Source organism: Calonectris borealis, chromosome 1, assembly GCF_964195595.1.
Source record: "Calonectris borealis chromosome 1, bCalBor7.hap1.2, whole genome shotgun sequence".
In the NCBI taxonomy this organism is placed as follows: domain Eukaryota; kingdom Metazoa; phylum Chordata; class Aves; order Procellariiformes; family Procellariidae; genus Calonectris; species Calonectris borealis.
The window spans coordinates 209,851,545-209,876,603 of NC_134312.1; the positions used below are offsets into that span (position 1 = coordinate 209,851,545).

Below are 25,059 nucleotides of genomic sequence, written 5' to 3' on the forward strand. Positions count from 1 at the left end.
CCCTTAGTGAAGCCATGTTGGCTGTCACCAATCACCTCTTTATTTTCCATGTGCCTTAGCATAGTTTCCAAGAGGATCTGCTCCATGATCTTCCCAGGCACAGAGGAGAGACTGACTGGCCTGTAGTGCCCTGGGTCTTCCTTTTTTCCCTTTTTAAAAATGGGGGTTATGTTTCCCCTTTTCCAGCCAGTGGGAACTTCACCAAACTGCCACGACTTCTCAAATATAATGAATAGTGGCTTAGCAACTTCATCCGCCAGTTCCCTCAGGAGCCACGGATGCATTCATCAGGTCCCATGGACTTGTGCACCTTCAGGTTCCTTAGATGGTCTCGAACCTGATCTTCTCCTACAGTGGGTGGTTCTTCATTCTCCCAGTCCCTGCCTTTGCCTTCTGTGACTTGGGCGGTGAGGCTTGAGCACTTGTCGGTGAAGACTGAGGCAAAAAAGTCATTGAATACCTCCGCCTTCTCCATATCCCGGGTACCCAGGTCTCCTGTTTTGTTCCAGAGAGAGCCCACATTCTCCCTACTCTTCCTTTCATCACCAACGTACCTGTAGAAGCTTTTCTTGTTGCCCTTGACGTCATTGGACAGATTTAATCCTATCAGGGCTTTAGCTTTCCTAACCTGATCCCTGGCTACTCGGACAATTTCTCTGTATTCCTCCCAGGATACCTGTCCTTGCCTTCACCCTCTGCAGACTTCCTTTTTGTGTCTGAGTGTGTCCTTGTTCATCCATGCAGGCCTCCTGGTGTTTTTGCCTGACTTCCTCTTTGATGGGATGCATCACTTCTCTGCTTGGAGGAGGTGATCCTTGAATATTAACCAGCTTTCTTGGGCCCCTCTTCCTTTCAAGGCTTTATTCCATGGTACTCTACCAAGCAGATCCTTGAAGAGGCCAAAGTCTGCTCTCCTGAAGTCCAGGGTAGTGAGCTTGCTGTGCACCCTCCTCGGTGCCCTAAGGATCTTGAATTCCACCTTTTCATGGTCACTGCAGCCAAGGCTGCCCTTGAGCTTCAGGTCTCCCACCAGCCCCTCCTTGTTGAGAACAAGGTCCAGCATAGCACCTCTCCTCGTTGGCTCCTGTACCACTTGGAGAAGGAAGTTACCATCAACGCATTCCAGGAACCTCCCGGATTGCTTATGCCCTGCCGTGTCGTCCCTCCAACAGATATCAGGGTGGTTGAAATCCCCCCTGAGAACCAGGGCTTGTGAAAGTGAGGCTGCTCCTATCTGTCTATAGAAGGCCTCATCTGCTCACTCTTCCTGATCGGGTGCCCTATATCAGACGCCCACTATAATGTCACCTGTCCCTGCCCTCCCTTTAATCCTGACCCATAAGCTCTCGGTCGGCTCCTCATCCATCCCCAGGCAGAGCTCCATGCACTCCAGCTGGTTATGGACATAGAGGGTGACACTCCCTCCTTGCCTCCCCTGCCTGTCCTTCCTAAAGAGCCTGTATCCTTCCATTCCAACACTCCAGTCATGGGAGCCATCCCATCATGTCTCCATGACGCCAATAAGATCATAGCCCTGCAGGCGTGCACACATCTCTAAGTCCTCTTGTTTATTCCCCATGCTACGTGCGTTTGCATAGAGGCATTTAAGTTGGGCCCCCAATGAAGCTGACTTACTGGCTTTGTTTGCTTCGATCTCCCAAGGCTAATTCTTCTAATCCCAAAGATCTCCATACCATAAAATACTTGAAAAAACAATGCATATACCTCTTGGGTAAACTCTGAAAATATTAAATAAGTGCCAAAAGCACTTTTAGTGAATATAAGGAATATAGCAGGTAAACATCTTCAGCCGTGAGCAGCTTTACAGCAAAAAGGTATATTTGAAAATATAAAGGTCTTTTTTAGGAGGCAGGAGAACCCTAACTTCACATGCACATGAAGTCTAAATAGTATGTAGTGAAGCGATGCACATGCAGCAGGAACAGAAACTCTTGATTTTGTTGGAAGTGACCTCAATCTTACAAGTAACTCATTCCTTTCACTCAAACAATGTCAACATCAGCAGTAGCCTACCTGTTCTCATGATCTAATAATCAAAATACCAAACTTACAAGCCTGTCACACAGGCAAATCCATGCACCTGAATGGAGCCTCTTACTCTCAGTGCTATTTTCTATCAACAACAGCAATCTGCCTTACACAAAAAATTCTGCACGACCAGGCCAGAAGGACCTGCAAAAAGGGTGCAATGAAGGTTACAAAGCATCTTGACTGGTCTGTAGTTGTTACCTATTTAAGGCTTATGCCAAGCTGCACCAATGATAGGAAAAGATGTTATTCACAACCTGTTGTTGATATTGCAACAAGGAGGTGGGAGCCCACGTACGTCAGTGCCCTCTTCTGGAAGGAGCCTCTTCCACAGCACAGAACTATGGAAAACTCTTCCAAACTCATGGAAATTCATACTTAAGGCACATGGAAGATATCGATCTAGGAGTTTAACGACCAAGGCATCATACTACTAGCAAACCCCTGGCACAGACTAGCGATAGCCATGGATTTTGTACAGTCCCCTCATTACGCAGGCAATATCATTAGCATGTTGTCAAATGAGAATAGGGGAAAAAAGCATGTTCAAACAGCACTTCCTCTAGCCAGACATCTTCCTCGAGCTACACCCCACAATAATTTACCCAGCTAGCAAAGGCTAACAATTTACTGGCCAGGAAAAGAAATCAGAATATAGAATAAGAACTTAGAATTTGTGCCATACAGAAATGAATTAAAAATGTGTGTTCGACTCTAGGCAGAAGGGAAAAAAACCTGACTGACACCGATAGATTTACAACAGGGAATATATTAATGGGGCTACCTGCTCCCCGATGAGCACAAAGATATGCTTTTCCATATATATGATTATATCATGATGCGTTTATCCCAAAAAAGAGAAGATGAAGACAAAATGACTGTTTCTGCAGAGTAAGCCCTTGCAAGAGACAGTGCTATAAATTCTAACCTTCCTTAGAGCTGCAAATCCTCCTGCTGCCTGCATATAATTTCACATGGGAGAAAGGCTGCTCAGCATGTAGCAAGTGTAATTCCAGGCCGTCCCTAGGAAGTGAAGATTTAGCCACCCAGCCGTATGTTATGAATAACTTTGTTTTGCTAGCAGGTGCTGGGGATTTTTCCATACAACACCAATTTTTGCCAAGTATCAGTTAATCAGCAAATGCTTCCACGTGCAAGCAGGAGCCAGGTGCCGTTTGTCTTCCCCGGGAGTGGGTGCAAAGGGTCTGTTGGACTCTCCCTTCCCCCTCGAGGATGAAACATGGCTTGGGAAAATGGTACGGGGGGAGAAGGGAGGAATAATTTGCCGCCATGCGAGATCTGTCAAAAGGGAATTCCTAGGAGCCACCTTACAAGGGATTTGAGCTTGTCCCTTGGTGGTCTGCCCCCAGGGAAACAAAGGCTGATATCCAGTTTTCATGCTTTGTGTATCTTCAATCCCCCCAGGCTCCTGCTTCTTAATCACTGTAAAATGGAGAAGCTTTGGGGCAGTTTCAAAATGAGCCAGTTATTTTCATGGGGGCTATGTGCTTCCTTATGAAACACACTCAAGGATATTTCTTGCTTATTTGGCTTTTTTTTTTCCCTTAAGTTTATCTCATAAATCCACTTTGACCCCTATCCAAGGAGCCCTGGTTTGAAAGCTCTTTCTAGGTACAATGTCAATGTAAAAAATCCAGGACTGGTGAGTCCCACTCCTGGTCCTTCCCCGGCTCTCCCTTCACCACACGTTAATTTGGATCCCCCCAAACAGCCAGTCCTTTAGCGAGCTGCACCTCTGAACCTCAGTGGCAAGGGCTCTGCTCACGCACCCGGAGGGCTGCCGAGGACCAGCAGGCAGCATCACACCCTGCCATGCAGCACCTTCCAGCTGCATACATTGGGACGTCAGCGGTGATTCAACTGGGCTCTTTGCAAATCTTACCCTTACTATAATGCAAGTAATAAACACAATCGAGACCAGAGAGTTTTGTATAAAACCCTAGAGCAATCCGATCTCTACATTTTACAATGCCCAGTGAAATGCAGCAATAGAATAAGCACTACGAGAGCCGCAACGCAGCACCGATGCGAATGTGGTATCCCTGCAGCTGAAAAAGCATCTTCCACCTTTCCCACGCAAGGCTCAGTTCCCACCCTGCTCTCTCTTCCATGGTAGTTTTCCTGCAAACCCATTCCTGATAGTCCCAGGCGCTGCCGGCCGGTCTGCTCTGTGTTCAGGATACTGCACATACTCCTTCTGACAGCTTGCACAGGCTTGTATAAACTATTTGGATATAGTTTATAGTAAGAAAGAAGTCTATGAGATTTACAACTACTGTTTCCAGGGCCATAATAGGTATGTAGGTGTAAGGACTGGGGTGAGCTGTTACTCTCAGAGGAAAAAAATACTATATATCTCCCTCAGACACTGTGTGTGGAGGTAGGGCAGCTCAAATGGTCCAGACCTTTATATATGGGCAAAAGAAGGGTGGTTGAAAATGAGATGAATATACAAAAGCTTCTTCCCAGTTGACAGCTCCATGTAAAAAACGCAACATAAAATGGAGACCAGGGGAAAAGACTGGTGGGTTGGACTAGATGATCTTTAAAGGTCCCTTCCAACCCAAACCATTGCATGATTCTATGATTACGAGTTGCCAAGTCAAAATAATGACAGTCCAGTAAGGATTTTACAAAGGGACTGTGGGATAAAGCATTTCACTCCATGCCAGACCTTGGGATACGCCCAACTCCAGGTTTGTTCCAAAATGATTTGCTAAGTGAAAAGAGGTGTTGTCAGCGGGATTGCTTCCTGCAGTGGCAATTAGTGCTGAAAAGGCGGGTATGGATGGAGTCAACAGGAACAAGAAGGGACAGTCAGGGGAAGGATGAGCAGAGACAGAGCATGGGACCTGGTGGGTGAGGCAAGCCAGGAGGGCTGGTGAGCAGCACTGAGGCACACGTCCCGCTAACTAGCACAGTGCTATTTATCACGCACAGAGGCAGAGGCATGTTCTTGCCCAAGCACGCCAGGCTTGTTGTCCAAACGTTCAGCCAGAGTTGCTGATCCTCCAGTTTCTACCATAACTCGATGGTGTTTGGTCCATGCAGGAGCAATGTGGACTCAAAGTGACCTGAGAAAATGGCATTGTCTGAGCAATCCGGGAAGAAGTCTCAGAACAAGGCATATGGATGCATCCAGGTGCCATTAAGAAAAAAAAACCACAATTAAACAGAACAACTGTTTGAGAAATAGCTAAATCCTATGATTCTGGAGAAAAAGAAAAAAAATATTTTTTCTTTCTTGAGGCTAGGAACTGGATTATTGGTTTTGCGATGCCATTTCTTTTCGAGATGGCTGTAACACATAGCAATAGAGAGAGATCATGCTTGAAGAGCAAGGAGCAAATATTTCGATTGAGAGTCTCAACAAGTTTGAGATTTGAGAACGAAACCTAGGTTTAGCAGTGAACATTTTTCTTTCGATAGGGCAGGGCGCTGGTACCTACTGCTGTGCCGCAGGCATAACACAGAACTGCTTCTGCTTCTGGAGCAACCCACTTGAGTTGTCTACAACCAACTTGGGATGTCTACATGGGTCTGACTTCCAGACACAGCAGAGCAACCACCTTTCTGAAAGACAACTCCCCAAAAATGGCCTCCCACTGGCCCTCTGCTAAAGTAGCCTCTGAAAATCTGGACCAACCCTAAGCCCACAACTGTTCACAAAAAAACCAAAAAGAAACAATCGTTAATGAATACAGTTTCTGCTTTCTAAATCTTCTGTGTAAAAAATCAGAAAGGTTGCAGTTTGTTCAAACAGGCAGCGTTTAAAGAAAGGGCTATTGCCATCACTTTTTCAAATTACATCCAGCTCAGGCCATGGGAATTGGTTAACCTGCCTAAGTAAGAAGCAATGCACGGATACATCAGGTCAAATACATCACAATTTCTCTCAGATAAGTGGAATCCACACTGCAGACACCACGTGGGAAATAGAAAAGTAGATGGAGTCAGCCTTAAGCTGAACAAAGTTATGACAGAAACCCAGAAATTTCCTTTCCAGCCTGTGTGCTACGGCCAAAGCACTGCAAGGAAGAAAGTTTTCCATCAAAGCTGTCCTTGGACTCTATCCGCATTAGAAATACCTGAATCCATACAAGGTGCTGAATCCAATTATTTTGCATGGGATATTATAACATGCTAATTCTGACGCATATGGGAGTGCTGGTGGCACTCAGACAGAGAGATCTGCCTTGCCTTCACAGAAGAACCTCTGGTCCCACCTCCACCAGGCACCCACACCCCGGCGCACAGCCGTCGAAGGAAAGACACAACGCTGAAGTCTTCTGCACACTGAAACTCCCACCCCATTCAAACGAGTTACCCATACTGAAACCACGCATCCTTTTGCCCCCCTCCAATGGTTGGCTCATGCATAGATTTTTGAGACGATAACCACTTTTTAGCTAACCAGACATTAACTCAAACCACTACGGCTTCAGCTTTCCAACTCGGCCAGTTCAGTCGCCGCAGCTGGGAGTCCCTCAAAGCCTGTTGCATGTTTGGAAAGGTCCAACTTTGCAGGCACAGCCCAATTAAAAACTCCACAGAGCAGAGATCACTATTTAAAGCTGAACTGTTCGCTTTTGTTTATTTATAGCAAAACCATTAATTGCATAACCACATATTTGTTTGCTGGAAAACCAACGCTCCAAAATAAACACTAAGTTTAAAGACCATTCCCAGAACACCGAATGGTATCAGGAACAGCGCTAAAAATGTAAATCAGAAACATCAAAACACATCAGGATTTCAACTGGAGGAACAAACAACCCATTATTTCTGTGCCAGAAAAGAGGTTACCCATAAGCCGTCAGTTAGCCGCACAGTCATCTACAGTCCAGCAGTTATTTATGTCCTGGAGAATGACAGACACCACTGCACAGTATCTGTTGAAAATATCTTCATGGCAATCAGCATATGCTAGATTAAATGAGGTATCTCTTAATATAGAGTTTCGATAATCACCTTGGAAAAGTGCCTTTTAAATATCTGACATTGGAGGCAGAACCTCAGAAAGAGGATCATTTCATTTATGAGCCAGTTTCATATGTCAAAACCATACAAAATCGAAAGAAAAAAGTTGGGTTTTTTCAGCCCTCTTCACTAACAGAGCTCCATGCTCCCCTCAGGAGAAGCATGTTCCCTCAAATATCTACCTCCTGAAATCCTTATGGATACAGGGCTTCCATGAAGCACCCACATCCACTGGCTGTCAGAAAAGCTTCAACTGCAAAGCACCTGCACCAGCCCTGAGAGCGGTGCCCTTGAGTTCCCCAATTCTCATGCATATCTGAAGGACAGGTAAGTGCACACACTCAGCCCGTTTCCAGATTAGGAAACAGGCACAACAGCTCAAGCCCCTTGCTCCACGTACATCTCCAGGAGACCCCCCACGTACTCCAGCTGCCAGCTGTCACTGCCTTGCTACGCTGCCCTCTGTACCTGCATGATCTAGGGCAGGAAGGTTTCCCTACAAAGCAACGCTCATCACCATTAATGGCCTAAATTTCCAAAACGGGGTCATACAGTTAAGTTTCCCACCACCATTGCAGTGGCTACCATTCAAAACATCATTCATTCACAGTTCAGGAATTTGGGTTGAGTCTTCAAAATTACATCTAGATCTTGAAAAGTTAATTGGAGATACTGATCATGAAATGGAGACCAGTAAGGTAGGGGTAATAATAACAATAATAACAACAACAACAGTGTCAACAACAGCAACAGTGTCAAGATTCCATTATGTTGTTGAAAACGGTAGCCACTAGGAAGAACAGGCACATCTCTTAATGCCTCATCCTTCTCCATTTGCTCTCCTGGAGTCAGGATCATCTGCAAGCCAAGGTCAAGGTGCAAAGCCTGTACTCTCAAATTCTGGACAGAAAGCAAACACCACACGCACACCAAACACTGGTTGTGGTAAATCACCTGAACACATGAGACAGGGTCAGGCTCGGTCCCTCTGACCATGCATTCATCATGTCTCACCCCAGTTTGCTGCCAGCCTCCTTGGTCTGGATTTCTCCCCGTTTGCTGGAAGCCCACGCAGTGGTGGTGCCACACCAACTTCCCACAGCCCCAGCAGATAAATCTTCCTAATGGGAGCCACCCCATCCCTTACACACTTTGACAAGTAGAGAAGTTGTTAGCAAGGTGGACACCTCACAACACACAATGCTGAACACCCAACTTAGCGCTCGCCAGTGCAAAACGGGGCAGGTCACACCTCCCCAAGCCGCTGGCTCCACATCTTCTGTTCGTGTGTCGGGAGGGGAGGAAGAGGTGTCGGCAACCCCATATCATCTCACCAGACACCTCTCTGTGCCTCCAAAACCCAGGTACGGCTGTGCCGAGCTGCTCTGCTGCTCCTGCCCCGTGCCAAAGTTTTGTCCTGGTTTCGGCTGGGATAGAGTTAAATTTCTTCCTCGTGCTGTGTTTTGGATTCAGTATGAGGAGAATGTTGATAACACACTGACGTTTTCAGTTGTTGCTAAGTACCCTGTTAGTCAAGGACATTCAGCTCAAGAAAAAAACAAAACAAACGAAGCGTTGGGAGGGAGCACAGCCAGGACAGCTAGCCCAGCTGGCCAACGGGGTATTCCATACCATATGACGTCATGCTCAGTATATGAATGGTAGGCATGTTCCAGGAAGCAGCGATCGCTACTTGGTTATCGGTCAGCGTGGGTGGTGAGCAATTGCATTGTGCATCACTCATTTTGTATATTCTATCATTATTATTTTCCCTTTTCTGTTCTATTAAACTGTCTTTCTCTCAACCCACGAGTTTTTCTCACTCTTACCCTTCCGATTCTCTCCCGGTCCTGCTGGGGATGAGGGGGAGTGAGTGAGCGGCTGCGTGGTGTTTGGCTGCCTGCCAGATTAAACCACGACAGTACCGTGCCAGCGCGCAGCTCCCAGGGACTGCCCCTGCGCCAAGGCACAGGGATGTTCCCTTTTACAGCATCCCGCAGAAGCAAACTCACACCATGTGCCTTCCAGCCACATGCTCATCGTTTTCCCCACTTTTTTCTTCTGGCAAGAGATGAGGAAACCTGCTCACCTGAAATAAAAGGACTCCAGCGTAAATAATAACTGTTAGCTCATGCCCAGTGAAGTTCACTGCTGCTGAATTTAAAACCTCAATTTAAAATGAAGTTTCACATAGCAAGGTGCTACTGCAAGTAGCAGTATAGTTCTTGTTTCTCAAGCTCCTCTATGTACCAATTGAAAGTCAGCTGCCATTTCAATCTGACCCCTCCGAATCTCCACAAAGGTAAAAAAAAGAAAAGCTGTGTCAGAGAGCATCAGGTCAAAGATCAAAGTCATCAGGAATAACTTTGCCTGATTTGAAGCTCCACTATCTGTTTCCTCTGTATTTTTAAGATGAAAGTATAGAGCAAAAAAGAGTTATGAAATGGCAATACCAAAACAAACCCAGCAAAATTACAAATACAAATTACAAAACCCAGCTTACCAAAACAAACCCAGCAAAATTACAAATACATACAGAAGGGGGAAAAAAGCAGCATGTCTCGCTTGTGAAACTATTATGGATAAGGAGAAAATGTCTATGGCTATAATATATTTCTATACCACTTTTATAAGAAAAGGCTCTCAATAGCTTTTGGCATATGAAAGCCACTATGAGGACTGCAATAAAATCGAGTGTACTGTAAAAGAGCCATCACACATGCATCCCTAGAATTTATGTTCAGATCCTACTGTATTAAACTCTGTATTCTGTGGCTTTTGAAAAAATGATTTTATTTTATTAAATGACCTATACAATATATTGTTTCTCTGAAGAAAAAGTATCGGTACGAATATAAAACAGTTCTTTTAACACTAAAAAAAATGGTTCAAACTTAAAAAACGCTTTCAGTAAGAGAGCACACTTCTAGTGTGAGTGGGGGTGTATACCCACACACGTACAGCCCATTTCATCATGCCCAGCTGCCCTCATACCTCATGTAACTACACAGCCTGTGACAGTTACAGCCATTTAAGGGTTTAAATCCTTGTTGCTGTGTTTCTAGGGGATAACCTAAGGTCCAATGAGGTCTCGAAGAACACAAAAGCATTAATATTTTCGACATGCAAAAACACTGCTCCCGAACAGACATTCCTCAAGTGCACATAAATGCATCCTTTGCAGCAAGCGGAACAAGCAGACGTGCTGCACGCCGGGGAGGTAACAGGCACAGAGCTGCATGCTCATGTGCAGGATCAGCGATGGGCCACAACGCACGATGCATCACCGTACATCACCGCCTGACACTCTCACCGACTTCTTCGCAAGACTTGCAGACACTCTGCACAACTGAACCAAATTATATTTAGGCACAATGCCACAGCTTGGTGATCACTTTACAGCAGGATAAGCCACCGGGGCCACCAAAGCAGCTGTCCCGGGCTCACCCCCTTTTTTTTTTTTTCCCTTTACTTCTTTTTTTTTTGTATTTTTTGTTGATTTTGTTCTCACTGGGGATTGAGCTGCCCTATTGCAAATATGCCTGAGAACAAAAGGGAGGGAGGGAGATGGGAACGGGTGCCTGGGGCAGGCGGGAGGGATCCTTTCCATGTCCATGGCAGCTCAAACTGTTTGTCAAACAACAGCCGGAGTTGAGGCAACCAAGATGGTGTGTAAAGAGCAGAAAGTACCTTCAAGAAACATACTGAACACTATCAAAATACCCAAGTCTTAAACAGACACATGAAGTATTTAAATGCTTTCACACCCATAACAAATTTTGTTTACTGCCCAGCATTTAAACAGCTTTTTCTTTACTATTGTAAGATTGTTCCCAAACAGTGTGAATTTGATGTTGCAATGAATAGTAGCACTTCAACTCCTATTTACAACCCATTCAGTGACATAATTCCACAAATAGCATGCAGGATTTCCACACTCTATGAAATAAAACCTGTTCTTGGCTCAAAAGAAGTTGTGCAAATTAGCTGACAAAAATCACTTCCTTTTGTTTTTCCCCTCTGATATAGAAAATTAAAGGAAAAAGAGAATCACTAACCAAGTAATATAAAAAACTTTATTAAAACCATTAGAACCGCCAAGCATTGTTAACGTCCCTCTTGTAATTATATGCAAAATGCTCAACTATCCAAGGAAACAGCATAGTAATGAAGTTGGAGACTACTGTATAAATGCACCTTCTAAATCACCACCAAGAATGTCTATTCCAGAGGGACTGGCCAGTTTATTAGTGTGTGACACCCTGATCGCTTAGACATGCTACAGCTTAAAAACAAAAAGCTAACAAGCTACTTTTGCATAAAGGACCCTTTTGTCTGCCGTGTATGAACAGCCCCTTCTTAGCATCTAGTTACAGAGATCCTCTGTAGAGTTGCAGATTCCTCTAAGCCCGTATTCACCTTCATGAGAGTTGTTCAGAAATTTGTAATGATGGGCACTAATTAAACTGCATAACCAGCAACAAATGAAGCAGAAATGCTGTCCTTTGCTCCAACTTCTCATCAAACTGAAATGTGCAATAGGAGAAATACTGAAATTCCGCTCTTCTCCGGAGCCCGTTGGTCTGAAATCCATTTCATTAGCACCAAGCACTAACACAAACTGACTTATGCCCACATTATTAAAATTAATTTAAAAATGAATACTTATGCTCCAATATCAACAGCTCATTCGCAGGGACATTTCCTAGGAAGACAAGCAGGTCTACAGTAAGGAAGCCAATGTAAATTTGACTCCTGCTTTTACGTGTTACCACTTAGAACATCATGCCAAATTTTTAGGCTCAATTTCAGCAAGCATTCATTTATTCTCCTGATTTCTGTGGCAGCTTATTCCACCCAACAACCACTGAATATAAAGCAGTTCCAGCCAGCTTCAACCACCCCGAAACTTTGGGGATGAACTTTGGTACTCCTCCCTTCCAGTACGTGTGACAGCTTCATAGGAGCACATACCTCAACACCCTTGCTTCTTCCATCGGATGCCCTTGTAATCTTTCTCTGTGACCTTTACATTCCCTTTGGCTCATTCTTTTCCATGACTGTAACACCCTTTATACAAGTAGATAGCCTAAGCTACACACAGCATTTCCAGTGTGGCCTCAGGCAGAGATAGCCAAGTGCTAGAACAACCCGACTGCCAGCTCCTGCCCGACGGCACATACAGTCATACAACTCTGTCGCTTTTTTGGATGCTCTCAGACACTGTGCTGATTTGGTAAAAGAGGCTCCATCGTCTTCATGCTGCCTCCTCTTTTGTGCCTTGTCTCTTCGGTTTTCACAAACTTTACTCCTTTCCTGCTGTAACCCTCATTGCCTCTGTATGCAGATCCAAAGGCAACTTGTCTGCCCTTCTCTTTCCACCCACGCTGCTTTGGGGGGGTCTTGCATATTGAAACAACGTTCACATCTTCAGTAAATTCTGTCGCTTTTCTTACACCTCCCCTCTTGCAGATCAGTGTGAGGCTGATCCTCATTTCTCACCACCACAAACAGCTTCATCTCACGAAACGCCTCGCTGCTTTGTCTGGTGCTTTCTCCTCTCAAGCTCTGAAGCTCACTTTCACACACCACAATAACTGATCTTGCCCAATTAACCTTTTTAGCTGGCTCCTATGCCTAAAACGTTTTCTTAAAAGGCTATAGAAATTAGGGCCATAGCTTTCTCCTACTACTCCTTTTTTCTCTCTCTGTGTCAATATATCCCACTTGTACAGCATGCCCTAATGGCAATTTCTGCATTGTATCAGTATACCTGCAAATCTGGCTTATAGTACCATAATTATCTAATGCTTCCCTAGATCTCTCTTTAGATTGCTTTCTTTAAACACCCTCTATAATTTCATAAACAAGTTACCAGACTGGCTAAAAACTTTATTTTCTAAAGACATCATCTTGTACTCTTGTACTTGAAGCAGTTGTGCACTCGAAGCGGTAGAGCAAGTGAACTTTCTCATTCCCACGCCATTTTGCTGTACTGCCAGCTCATCCACTTCACCAGCACTGGTTTTTTCTTCTGCCCACGACCAACAGTGACCACAGCAGTAACCCTGAGAATATCAGTCCTCTCTCAAAAGCCACATCAGAGATGGAATTACTAGAAACACTACACCAATGAAGTCAAAACCCAGCAATGGCCAAAACCTGTCAGCACTGTGAGAGCTGGTGCACCTTAGTCAGGCACTTTCTGCTTAATGCAAAATGATACTTAAAAGTTATGATTCCAAACAAGCAGGTTAATTCAGAAAACTCAAGTCTGGAAGGGTAAGGGGACATTTCAATAACCTTCCAAGATGCTGCTGCTTATGCAGACTCACCAAGAACTCACCAGCAAGGAAACATTGAGGGGATCTGAATAATTTGAACTCTGAAAGACAAGTGCTGGATGCAAAACTGCAAATATTAACTGCCTCCACAAAGTCCATCTCTGAAAGGGTAGCTCTCCCGGCCAAGTCACCAGCGGCCTCATTTTCAGAGGTACAAGGCTCCTATAACTCCATTCAACGGGAATGTCACTGTTCACTACCATGGGAAAGTTGAGCTCTTCACCTCTCTTTGGTTTAGCTTACTTATTGTGGTTCATGCTTATCTGCCTGCCGTGAATGTCGTGAGGTTTAATTAGTTTTGGTCTGTAAAACACACTGAGATCCCCTGGAAAAGCTGTATATGCATTCACAGTAGGATCCCTGCAAGATGATTTTCTTGGCATCCCCAGAGTAACCAGCACGAGCAGCCAGAGGACAACTCCAAAGACGAGGTACTCGAAGCACTAAGCTGTCTGCAATCCTGAACTGTATCTGGAGGATCAGAAGTTTCAGGGGCAGCATTTTGGTGCAACACGTGCTGAAACTGAGGTGGGAGTTAACAGCAGTTGGACAGAACAGCGCTGGCAAAAAACATTCTCATCAGCATCTTTCAGCAAAAATAAAAAAAGTAAAAAAAAGCCCACCTTAAAACAGAAATAATAGAGGGAAAAAATGGAAATCAACAACATTAACAAAAGCACCATATGGGTTTTTTAAGTATCCCAAAAAGTTGCCCAGACTTCTATATTCATTAATTGCTCAGGACACAGATTTATTTATTTATGGCTCAGAAAAGAATTCCCAGCTCGGGGGCTTTCCAAAGAACAACCCTCCCCAGTTCTGCATGGCCACCTCGGCCAACTTGCCCTGCCATTTCTTATTCTGATGCTAATGCAGTTCAAACAACCCAACCCTGCATTTTTTAACTATGCAATAAGCCTATCTTTAAGTCACTTAGTTGTGTCAGTTTAAATCACAACATTCCCATAGAGAAAAATCTGATCATTTTATTTACTTTTGGGGACAGACAAGGGAGAAGAAAAAAAGTTCATTACAAAAACGCTTTTTTTGTTTGTGTTGCCTAATTCAAGCCCCACTGAAATCTGCATGAATTTAAACAGCAGTTGAACCATGAGAAACAACACATTTTAATTAAGACTTGCACAGCTACCTTCAAGACAGGATGCCCTGAAAATATCTGACCGTGCATAGGCATATCATATTATATAATTATACACATTATTATGTCTTATCTAAAGTCTGCTGGAATAAAGGCCGAGATCCCATTGATCTCTGTGGGCTTCAGATCACCCTTTTTTGTAAAATAAGCCTGGATTCTGCCACTCGGGCTTTCACAAGCATCCGCATGGGGATATTCACAGGGCTTCTCACAAGAGGGAAAAACCATGAAGTTGAAGCCATCCATGAAAGGTACTGGATTTATTCCAGATGTGGAACTGTTTTTAATTAATTTGGAAGCATTTGAAGTATTCGCTCATTAAATATGCTTTGCATTTCACACATGCACGTAAGAGAGTAAGAAAACCCAAAGCAGAAGCCAAAATTATAATGTCTTATTAAAAAGACTCTGACACCACTTTTAGCAAAATTAGGCTCACATGAAGACAAGAGTTACAGCACTGTCATAACACACCACACCAGTATCCAAAGCACGCGGTTCTTGTGCTGCCCATCCTCAGGAAACCTCACCTTGACCTGAAGGACTCGCTGGTTGGGAGCTCTCCCACCTCCACTCAGCCCTGCACCTCTCTGCATAGGATACTTCCCAGTGTGCCCATCCCCATCACCCAGGGCTGTTCAAGATATCTGTCCTCTAGAGAAGGATAAAAGAACTTACAGTAAATCTGTGTGCCAAATCATCATTTCTGGTAAAAATTTTGCATACAAAAGAAGATTCAAGCAGCCAAGAAGGGAGGAAAGACACTTCCTTCAACTTTTGAGGTCTCGAGCCAATGCCTACCAGCCACCCATCACCATTCAACTCCAATTAAAGCAATCTATGAGCATACTGTAGTCAACTACAGATGTGAGAAGCAAACAAAAAACTTACGGCCTCCTGATTTTGTCAAGTTCACACCAAAAAGTTCCACCACAAAGACACAAGAGTGACTCTGGACGCCTGCACCAAGGCTGGGTACACTCCCGTCCAAGCCAGGCAAGAGGGAGGTTGTGCACAGCAACACTCAGGCAGGTCCACATGCAGAAAACCACAGACCCTCCAGTGCAGACAAAGCGTAGACACATTTCTGCTATTTCTAAACTTTTAACGGGATGCCATTCACTCCAAAGCATGGCGTTCCTTGAGGAAGAGGACCTGTATCAGCCCATGCTACACCCCACGCAACCATCGCTGGATGCTTCCAGCATCCAGAGGATCCAGATTAGGTCAGATATTTCCACTGCACGCTGCAAACCCCGACGTAGACATCATCGTATCTGGTACTGCGTGGTAACAGACATCAACATAACGCAGCTCTTGTCTCCCCTCTAGTGGCTGACCCACCACAGCCGCTTGCATGTCTTCTGCTGCTGCTGCCAACGGGGCGAAGGACTGGAGCGTGTCCCCTGGCAAAGCCACCCCAAACTGAGCTTCTACGTCTCCCAAGCCCGGGCTCAGTGCCACAGCCAGGCAGGGATGATGTTGTACAGGGAAAATGCACATGGCAGAAATGAGCACATCTGGGCAGAAGCACAGCTCTTATGTTTTCAAGGGAGCCCAAGACTCCCGGTTTTGAGATAAGGTGAGCAAAATCGCCATTTAGTATGAAGAACCACAGCTAAGTTCAGAACACAATTTTTTTTTTTATTATATCTCAGAGACCCAAAAGAATCAGGTATTTGGTGACTAAGAAACACTCAAACTTTTCCTCCCCAAAGACTAAGTTTTATATCGGACAATGATGGTTTTGTCACCAAGGGTCAAAATTAATTCCAGTGATCACCAGATAAGTCAGTGTCTCAATGATCTCTAATAAGTTTTACTAAGTGCTACCAAACTGTGTGTGAAGCCCTCCTGTTCAAAACCAGCATACAAACATTAAAAAACCCCCAAACTTCACATTTCTTCACAAGTCATCTTTTTTCTTCTAAAAAAACAAGCAGGAACATTCAAGTTTCTTTCCTTTGGTTGCCAGTGCTAAAATATGCTAACAGCATTAAGGCAAGGGACGACTTGCAGAGCTCACAATCTGTATTCAGCATAATTAGCAGATGCCAATTTAACTTATTACTGCTTCTTCCTTTCTATATTATAAAAAGGATGTCAATGAAAACCTGTTATCTAAATGACTGTTTTCTCAGTGCTGATATAAAGCAACAATCATGGGAAAATAGAGTCACAGAGCATGTGTTAGGAAATACCTGATTTTGAAATGACATTATAAACAGCTATAGTAAAGAAAGAAATTAATGCCTGCAGACAGGACTTTTCTCTCTTCCTTCATACTTTGCATTTTTAGACTGCTTTTAAACTAATAACATATTTGGTGGCATTCCTAATTATTAAAGTAAGCAGGGCAACATTCAAGGTAAAGTGGTATTATTAAATGAGGTTGCTCAACTGTCTCAGCCACTGATCATTTCAAAGCATGAGAAATGAATAGCCTTAAGATTCCTTTTCTATGCAGAGAACTAACAGCTAAAAAGTAAGAACACAAATACCTGTGAAAGAAACCAAAGCAAGTCCTAAAAAATCAGCCTCTTCCAAAATGCCAAATAACGGCCTGTCACAGCTAAGGGGACAGTTACAGAGTGCACTTCTCCTGCCTGCAAAGCTGAAACACATTTTACAAAACAAAGCCCTCTTGAACTAAGAGGCTGTTGAAAGATGCATCCAGCACACACACACAAAAAAGCAGTGCACACCAAGGTTATGGATTAAACAGGCTTCTAACACATAAATGATATAATGATCCTGTCCAGGCATCATTTGCTGCTACTTCTGCTTGGTGAAGATGCCTTCCCGCTAACATTTCTGCATATTACAATGCAGTGCAAAAAATATTTTAATAAACTATCTTCTGACTCTCAGGGCTAAGTTGAAAAGCCTTGTAAGGCTATGCTTCTCTGCAGCTTTAATCGGTTTCAGCTATAACTTCATTTGTTATGCTTAACAGACAGTGTAAACTTCACCCTTCCCAAGAATTAAGAAAAAAAAAATTTCATACTCTCCCATAAGCAGCGTATGTAAAGCACAGAACAGAACCGCTGCACACATACCCCCAATTAAACCGGTCTCTGTGGAAACTAATAACTTTCCACAGTATGCACTGTAATCCAAGTAATAATTTTAAACAGGCATAAGCTGCAGTGTGCTGAACTAAGGCATTCTTACCTTGCAAAGAGTGCTTGAAGATGGTTAGTTACAGTAAAAGAGGAGAACGTGCATGTTGCCAAGTATTTCCCATGCAAAGGGGATATGCCTTACCCCACACATGCGCACGCACACACAAACTGGGTGCGTGTGCTTCCTAGGTAGAGAAAGAGGACCAGAAAAGATAAGCAGCAGCGATAATGCCTCGGCTTTATGTCTCAATCAGCAGCGAGTAAAGCTGGAGGAACCATTTGAGATGAAAAGGGGGAAAATTCCAAGAAACAAGGGGTTTTTTTCTCCTCTGGATGCAAAGAGCTTTGCTTGGGTGACCTATAATACCTTAGCACAAATATCTTCATAACCCACCTCCCTCCTGAGCCAATTAGTTGCACATGTCAAATGACACTGCACAAACAATGCACAAAGACTTTAACAAAAAATATTAAAGGATCCCTTACCTTTTAGTCAGAATAAGTGACAGATAACAGGCATGAGAAACTCAGTTGGCACAGTTGCTGTACATATTTCTCTGCGGACTTCTCTTTAGTGGTCCCAAAAGCACTGAACATAAACTCCAGCCTGCCTGCTTCATTCTTCAGCAACAGAGATACATGCTGTCACGGTAACACGAAAAAGCAAAAAGAACTACAGATCTTAGTTTTTAAAGCCTTTGTGCTTATAGAGAAGAAAAAGAGGGAGTGGGGAAAAGGAGGAACACAGCAAACACTTTTTCTAAGAGAAATCTGGTCTTGGCTGTAGAAGTAACCACAGCACAAAATCATTCATTTTGAGTTTCCCTGTTTGCAAGCTCACTGGGAAAAAAAAAATAAAATCAGTCTTTAGGGGAAAAAAATCCAATGCATGGATGGGGGGAAGGGAGAGGAGGAGGAGGAGGGTACTGCTCCTATGTGACATACATATGGAATGAGCATTAGAACAATGCTGACAGGACAGCTAAGCAACTGCACTCTGGGGCAGCAGTTTTCAAAGCAGAGCTTTTGCAGCTTTGCAGAAAGGAGGAGAAAACAATAAAAAAAAAAAAAAGCCCTCCACGAAGGGAAAAAAAAAGAAAAAGGAAAGAAAAATAATAGAAAAGAAAGGAGCTGTTAATTCAAGAAGAACTACCGGACTGAGGAAAAAAAAAAAAAAAGAGTTGCCTAATTTCTGAAAGGGGGGGCGGGTGGGAAACGCCGCGACTGCTTTCCAGCGATGCAAGCAGAAGCCTTGATGTCTAGTGCACTTACATTTTATGCGGTGCACAGTGGGTCCCCTCCTCCCCGCCTGCTTCCCTCCCTCCTTCCCTCCCTCCCTCCCTCCGCCCTCCCTGCCTAGGAAGCTCTCCCTCCCAGGGGACAAGAATTCCAGTGGACCCAATTAACACCGTACTTTGCTGGCTCCTTGGTATGATCAATATTAAATAAGATGAGTTTTAGCAGCACTGAAAAATAAAGCAGCCATGTAATGTGTGGCTGATGGAGACCGCGTTTTTTCCCCCTACCTCCCTACTCCCCCAGTCTCGAAACGATCCAACACAGCGGAAAAAAAAAATTTAAAAAGCATGTGCCAGCGCCAGTGACACACGCTGCATCAGATATTTGTTAGAAACTTGATGGAAGCCGAACATCGGTTGCTCATTTCGCTAGCTTCGGCAGTACTTTATTAAAGTGGATTTACAAATCAATGGAAGGAATCCAAAGGTTCACAAACAGGCTCTTTCATCAGGTCCGCTGCCTGACCGTACAGGAAGTTTGCTGAAGGGGTCTGGGGGCTGTTTCACCAGCACGCTTGTTTTCAATGGACTCCCAACAACATGACTTGTTTGGTTTGGTGAAAGAAATGCAGTAAGAGGTTCACTGCTTTAAGGGAATGCAGCCTAGTGTATTTACTGCTTCGTTCCCACAGCACGTGCGACAAGGCACCCTACAAATTGCAAATTATTTTAATTTGAAGGGGGAAGTGGTTGGGAGGCAGTAACCTTCTTTGGTCCTGTTTTCCCTGATCTATCAATCACAGATTGCCATGTAAAAACAATCTACTACAGGCTCTCTCTATAGAGAAAAAGCAATTACTAGCATTAACTCTTGCCGTTGCAAATTAATACAATACAGTCCACAACTGATAGAGTCTGCCTGCAAGCCATTAATCTAAGAATAAATGGGTGGTTTGCTTAAATTCAACTGGTCTGAAATTCTCAGGCTAAGAGCTCCCCTTCCCCTTTCCATATTTCTATTTGTGTTCGTGAAACTCAGTGGAAAGAAAAGAAAACCGTATTTATTTGCTGGGGCCAGGACAATTCCAAGCTAACAATATCCATCAGTGAAGCTGCCTACAAATACAGGATTTCACTACCAGTGGCTGCTTTTCCTGTTTTGTTTCTGGGGTGGCCGTAATCTTCAAACCAAACCCAATAAATAGCACTGAGCAAGATTCTTGATTGAACAGCTGGGTTGACCAGTGACTTGAATCCATCTCACTAAATTAATGCGAGATTGCATTTCCATACGAATAAGATCAATTAAAAATACTCGTAAAACCATGCTACCAAAGGCAGTGAAGAGTTAAATTAATTAACTCAAAAAGCCTCCAATTAAATTATGTTAAGGTTATGATTCTCCCTCTAGCTGAGGGAGCAAAAAACCCAACAGCAGGACAAAATACTACTACTTAGTGCCTACTAGTAGTAGGTCCAAAAGCCACACTATTTGTCAGAAATTCTTTATGATGCCCAGTAACATCCTCCACAGTTAGATAAATGTGGAGTATGCAGAAATCCCGAGCAGTGGTCAACCATCCCAACAGATATCACCCACCAAAGGCTTATTTACATGGGAAGACTGACCAAAGAGCAAAGGTAAATTGCTTATGCACATGAAGTCCATGTTTCTTGAGCTACAGTAATTCCAGGCTCCTGTACTTGATGAAGATGCTGCACTTTACATGTACTGACTTCGCAAATATAATCCAGCTGACATGTTTTTTTGATGCAAGAAGGGTCAGGGAAGATGTACCCCTGAGTAACACGGCACTAAGCCAGGCAACGCTGGGTTGCAATTTGAATGAGAAGAAAACACAAAAACATTCACAGGAAATCACCGAAAATGGTGCAGATCTTCATGCTTCATAGTCGTTATTAAGCCAGCACCGCAGCATGGCAAACATACTGGATTGGAAATGAGATACAGAGATCGCTGATAATACCAACCTGATGGTCCAGAGTCTGCAAAATTGCAATCCCCCTTCAGTCCCCTACTCTAAATTAGGGGGCAATGTCAATTGATTGAAGTGTCCCTGAAAGTGGCCTCAACCTTGCACAGAACGTTTCTCTTTGCAAGGGCATCAAAGCGCTTGGCAATTGCTCTGGGATCCCATCTGAATGAAAGAACACATACATTCCATCTGCCACAGAAAATGTGCCCACGTTCCACGAAAGCATGAGACACAAAGCCAAGCTCGAGCCAGGATAGCTGCGAGGCTCCAGGAAAGTCTTGCAAAAAAAGGGAAACACCCTCAAAGGGCACCCAGCAACGGCCCTCTTCCCCACAACTACAGTCATGAACTGTTGATGACTTCAAGTCCCATCTGACAAAAGGCAGGGGAAACTCACCCTGGCAATCAAATTATTTTCTCAGGAAAACATTGTAATAACGATATAATCAACTGAATACATCCAGGCTGAAGAGGTCCAGTGGTTAGCTGCATTTTGGGAAAGGTTGAGGTTTACAGCTGCAGAGGGGATCGTAAGTGCTCTTGGAACCCATAAATAATCCATCAGTCGATCTGTCATCTCAACACTCCCAGGCACTAGGAAAGTCTTTATTATCCCCATTTTAGAGATGATGATTTGAACACTGAAAGCCTAAACAGCCTCCCCAAGGAGATGCAAGAATTGCTGGAGAATAGCAGGGAACTGATTCCAGGCTTTTCAAGTCCCTTAACTGTGAAGACTGTTCTTGTTTCAAACACAAGCAACTGAATTTGACATATTTTGAAAGTCAAGCTATTTGTTCCTTAAAAAAAATCAGCATCATTCTAGTCTACTCTTAAGTATGAATCAAAGCAGAGTTCATGGTATTTAAGGAGCTCCTGTGCTGCTTAAGAAATCCATATGTGTATATGCTGACAAGTTTTACTCCAAATAAAAATTCATAATTCACATTATTTTACTAGAAAATAATTCAAATATCATTGACAATTACAATTACAGTCCCAGTTTGGTAGGACATTTCAAGCCAGTGGGGAATTGCATGGCAGGACACCTCATATGCGTGAAATAAAATGGATAGAAAATATTTCTCAAAATACGCAAATACGCCAGTATCAGACCAGGTTATCAGTTAACATCTGGTTAAAGGAAAAAGTCTTAAGTGCCATAGTGAAGGTCCCGGTCCCTAGCTGCCAGCAGAACAACCCTTGCTGTTTTTCTGGAGAACCCTGGAAACAGGGAAAGAGGGATGTGTTGCCAGCCCTGATCTGGTCGAGAGGCTCCTACAAAGGATCTCCCATGCATGGACGCCCTGGTGAGCAGCCTGTGCTGCCTGGAGGCCCTACTCTCCCACAACAACCCTTGCACACCCTACCCAACGCAAATGGTCCTCGGAGATCAGCATCACCCAACACACGGGCCCACCAGTGCTGCCTCCATCAGAGCTGGCACCCTGATGATACCAAAAACATAATCCACAGAACAGCATATTTTTAGCTTAATGTAATTTGGAGGAGGAACATATGCTTGCATTGTTCTCAGAATTTGCTTTATTCACATGAAAGCCAACTCTACGGAAGCTGTAAAGAGTACCTAACAAAAGTCCAAGCTGGAAAGATGTATCAAAGAAAAAGAGCTGCTACCAAAAGACAAAGAAGTCAGTATTTACTAGTCAAGGGCAAGAACTAATGACTGCTAATGGGGAAGTACCACATGACCGAAAGGAAAAGCTATGAAGATTTTTCTCTTTTCTCCTTCAAAAAGATATTGCGAAGTGTCAGCATTTACAGCACTCTTTGGAGAATTATAATCTATCTGGGTGTTCCCCAAGAACCTATGACCGAAATTGCAAACATGGGAGATTAGCTATGTAAAGATACATGGTATAACACAATTTGTAACAGCTAATACACTTTATTACAGGCATCGTCAACTCTGTTCATTACCTAAACCTTCCAATTCAACAGTTCTCAAAGACTACAGCCTTTGGCACTGCTTAAAGTTGCTTACATTTTCTTTCTAATATACTCATTTTGATTATTAAAAAGAAAATAAATTGGTAGGTTTTTCTCTCTTCCTTTATATTCGGTTTCATATTGTACAATAAATACTTGAAATTACAAAAGAAAAAGAAAAACATTTAACTAAATAAACCCTGGCTTCAAAACATCGATACTTAAAAACAGAAAGAAGAGTGAACACATAGTGATGTGGTCTTTGCTCAAGAATGTGAAAAAACGTCTGTGGATATTTTAAATATTTACCCAATGAAGGGGATGTATATCAGGTTGCAGAGCTTTGGATTGCACACACTTTCAAGAAATGATGATTCATGTTAATCTACATCAGTAGGCTTGGAGGTTTTGCTTTGTTCTTTTTAATTTCTAGTTACGTTTTAGTAGCAGAATAAATAGAAAGAACACATAAAGCCAGGAACAAAAACTGAAATAAAATAAAGGAAAAACAACCTTTTAAGGCACTTAACATCAGAGAAAGTTAGTCAGCCAATTACGATTTACAACTGCACAATAAACCATGGTGAGGTTCAGCTGACTAATGCTCTGCACCATTATGTAGCGAGTACCAAAGATAAAAGGCCAATTTCCTATTTGAAAATTGAGTTTCAGTAACGTGCAGCCGCCAGTCTGTGGGGCCGGGTGATTACCTCCACAGCAGCATCCATCACGCAGGCCAGCAAACCTGAACAGAGCCATTGCATCCACTTCCATGCCTGAGCTTTTCGGGAGGTGTCCGTACCCCCCAGCTAGGCATGAAGGGCTCACTGCACTCTATGTCACAGCTATGCTCCCAAGGCAGTCCTGAGCCAGGTGAACTGCGATTTGGGAAATCTCATTTAAACTCTCATGCTGCCAACAAATTTTCCAAAGGTGAGATCTGCAGAAGGGAGTTTTGTAGCGTGAAACCAGGACCTGGCAGAATTTTGCACCGACAAAGTGCACGGGCCAGCAGGCACGTACATGGTGCACATGAGGTCCCTCCAGCCACCATATATTGTTCCTGAAGCTTTCCTCAGGCCCTGACATCTTTTTAGGGTGTCTGATTTTCACTGCTAACCACAAAGGCACTTTATTTCAACTGACCAAACAATCTTGCTGCATCTAATTTTTACACCTTTTAACTCCTTAGTCAGTGGGTAAAAAACAGACTCTCCTGAGAAAGATACCGCGAAATAAGAGCACAAACTTGAAAAGCAATAGCTATTTCTCACCATTCCCACCAGAGACGCTATTGCTCTGTACTTGCAAGGTGTTGATGCTGTACCCAAAATCTGACTGCAGCACAGATAAGCAAACCTAAACTAATTTTAAACTAGACTGAACAGCATTGCTGTTCACACCAGTGAAGCTACAAATATCAGCACAGACCACATAAATCTAATCAGGATCCAGGAGACTCTGACCACTGACCATACCATGATAAAGCATCTGTTACTGTGGCTTCATGGCAGCCACAACCATCCAGGCAAGCTTGGTTAAAGCTAGCTGGGACACTTTTCACGCTTCTGATTGTAACATTAGAAATATCTGTAATTCCCTGGGGAGGAAGGAGCTCTTTCCAGAATGAACTGAAAGAAAAAGTAAAAAAAAAAAGTTGGAAGACATTCATACCACTTGACTTTAAGAGCTTGGTTGTGGTTCCCAAGGCAGCTGCAGGTAGTGGAGGACGGCTCCTGGGGCATCTGCCTGGCCCCGTTGAGTGCATGGTCAGCCTGGGACAATGCTGCTGCCAGCTTGACACAGCCCCTCCTACCATGTGTTTAGGGTTACATGATACATGCCCCACCCCTACCCTTGATCCTCTCACACTGAGCACTAACACAGGACAGCTCTTCTCAAACAGTTTTTCTATACAACACCTCCGATCGCTTCTCCCAGTGCAGACTGAGTTACTGTGCTTTAGTTCCTCTTCTGCAGCAAGGAAACCTTCCCCCATTGCTCCAGTTTGGCAGCTTAGGGATGAAGCTGGCTCAAAGGCAGAGAGAGACTTGTATCATAACACGCAGCCAAAAGAGCCCCCATGTTGGTCAGGGCACACCATCGACCGTCTACTAGAAAACCAACAACATGGGCCCAGACAGTGGGGAGGGAAAACAAGTATGAATAAAAGCATTACAAGTACCTAAGTAAATT

General features: G+C 43.7%; 1 protein-coding gene across 1 annotated transcript in view; it reads right to left on the reverse strand.

Moving 5' to 3' along the window:
- FAT3 (FAT atypical cadherin 3) overlaps window positions 1-18,989 on the reverse strand; it is a 355,517-nt gene extending 336,528 nt beyond the window's left edge. The window contains exons 1-2 of the mRNA XM_075140169.1: window positions 18,951-18,989; window positions 18,165-18,320 (exon numbers count right to left, since the gene is read on the reverse strand). The gene's annotated coding sequence lies outside the window, so the exon portion shown is untranslated. The remainder of the gene's footprint in view (window positions 1-18,164; window positions 18,321-18,950) is intronic.
- Window positions 18,990-25,059: the final 6,070 nt, after the last annotated feature.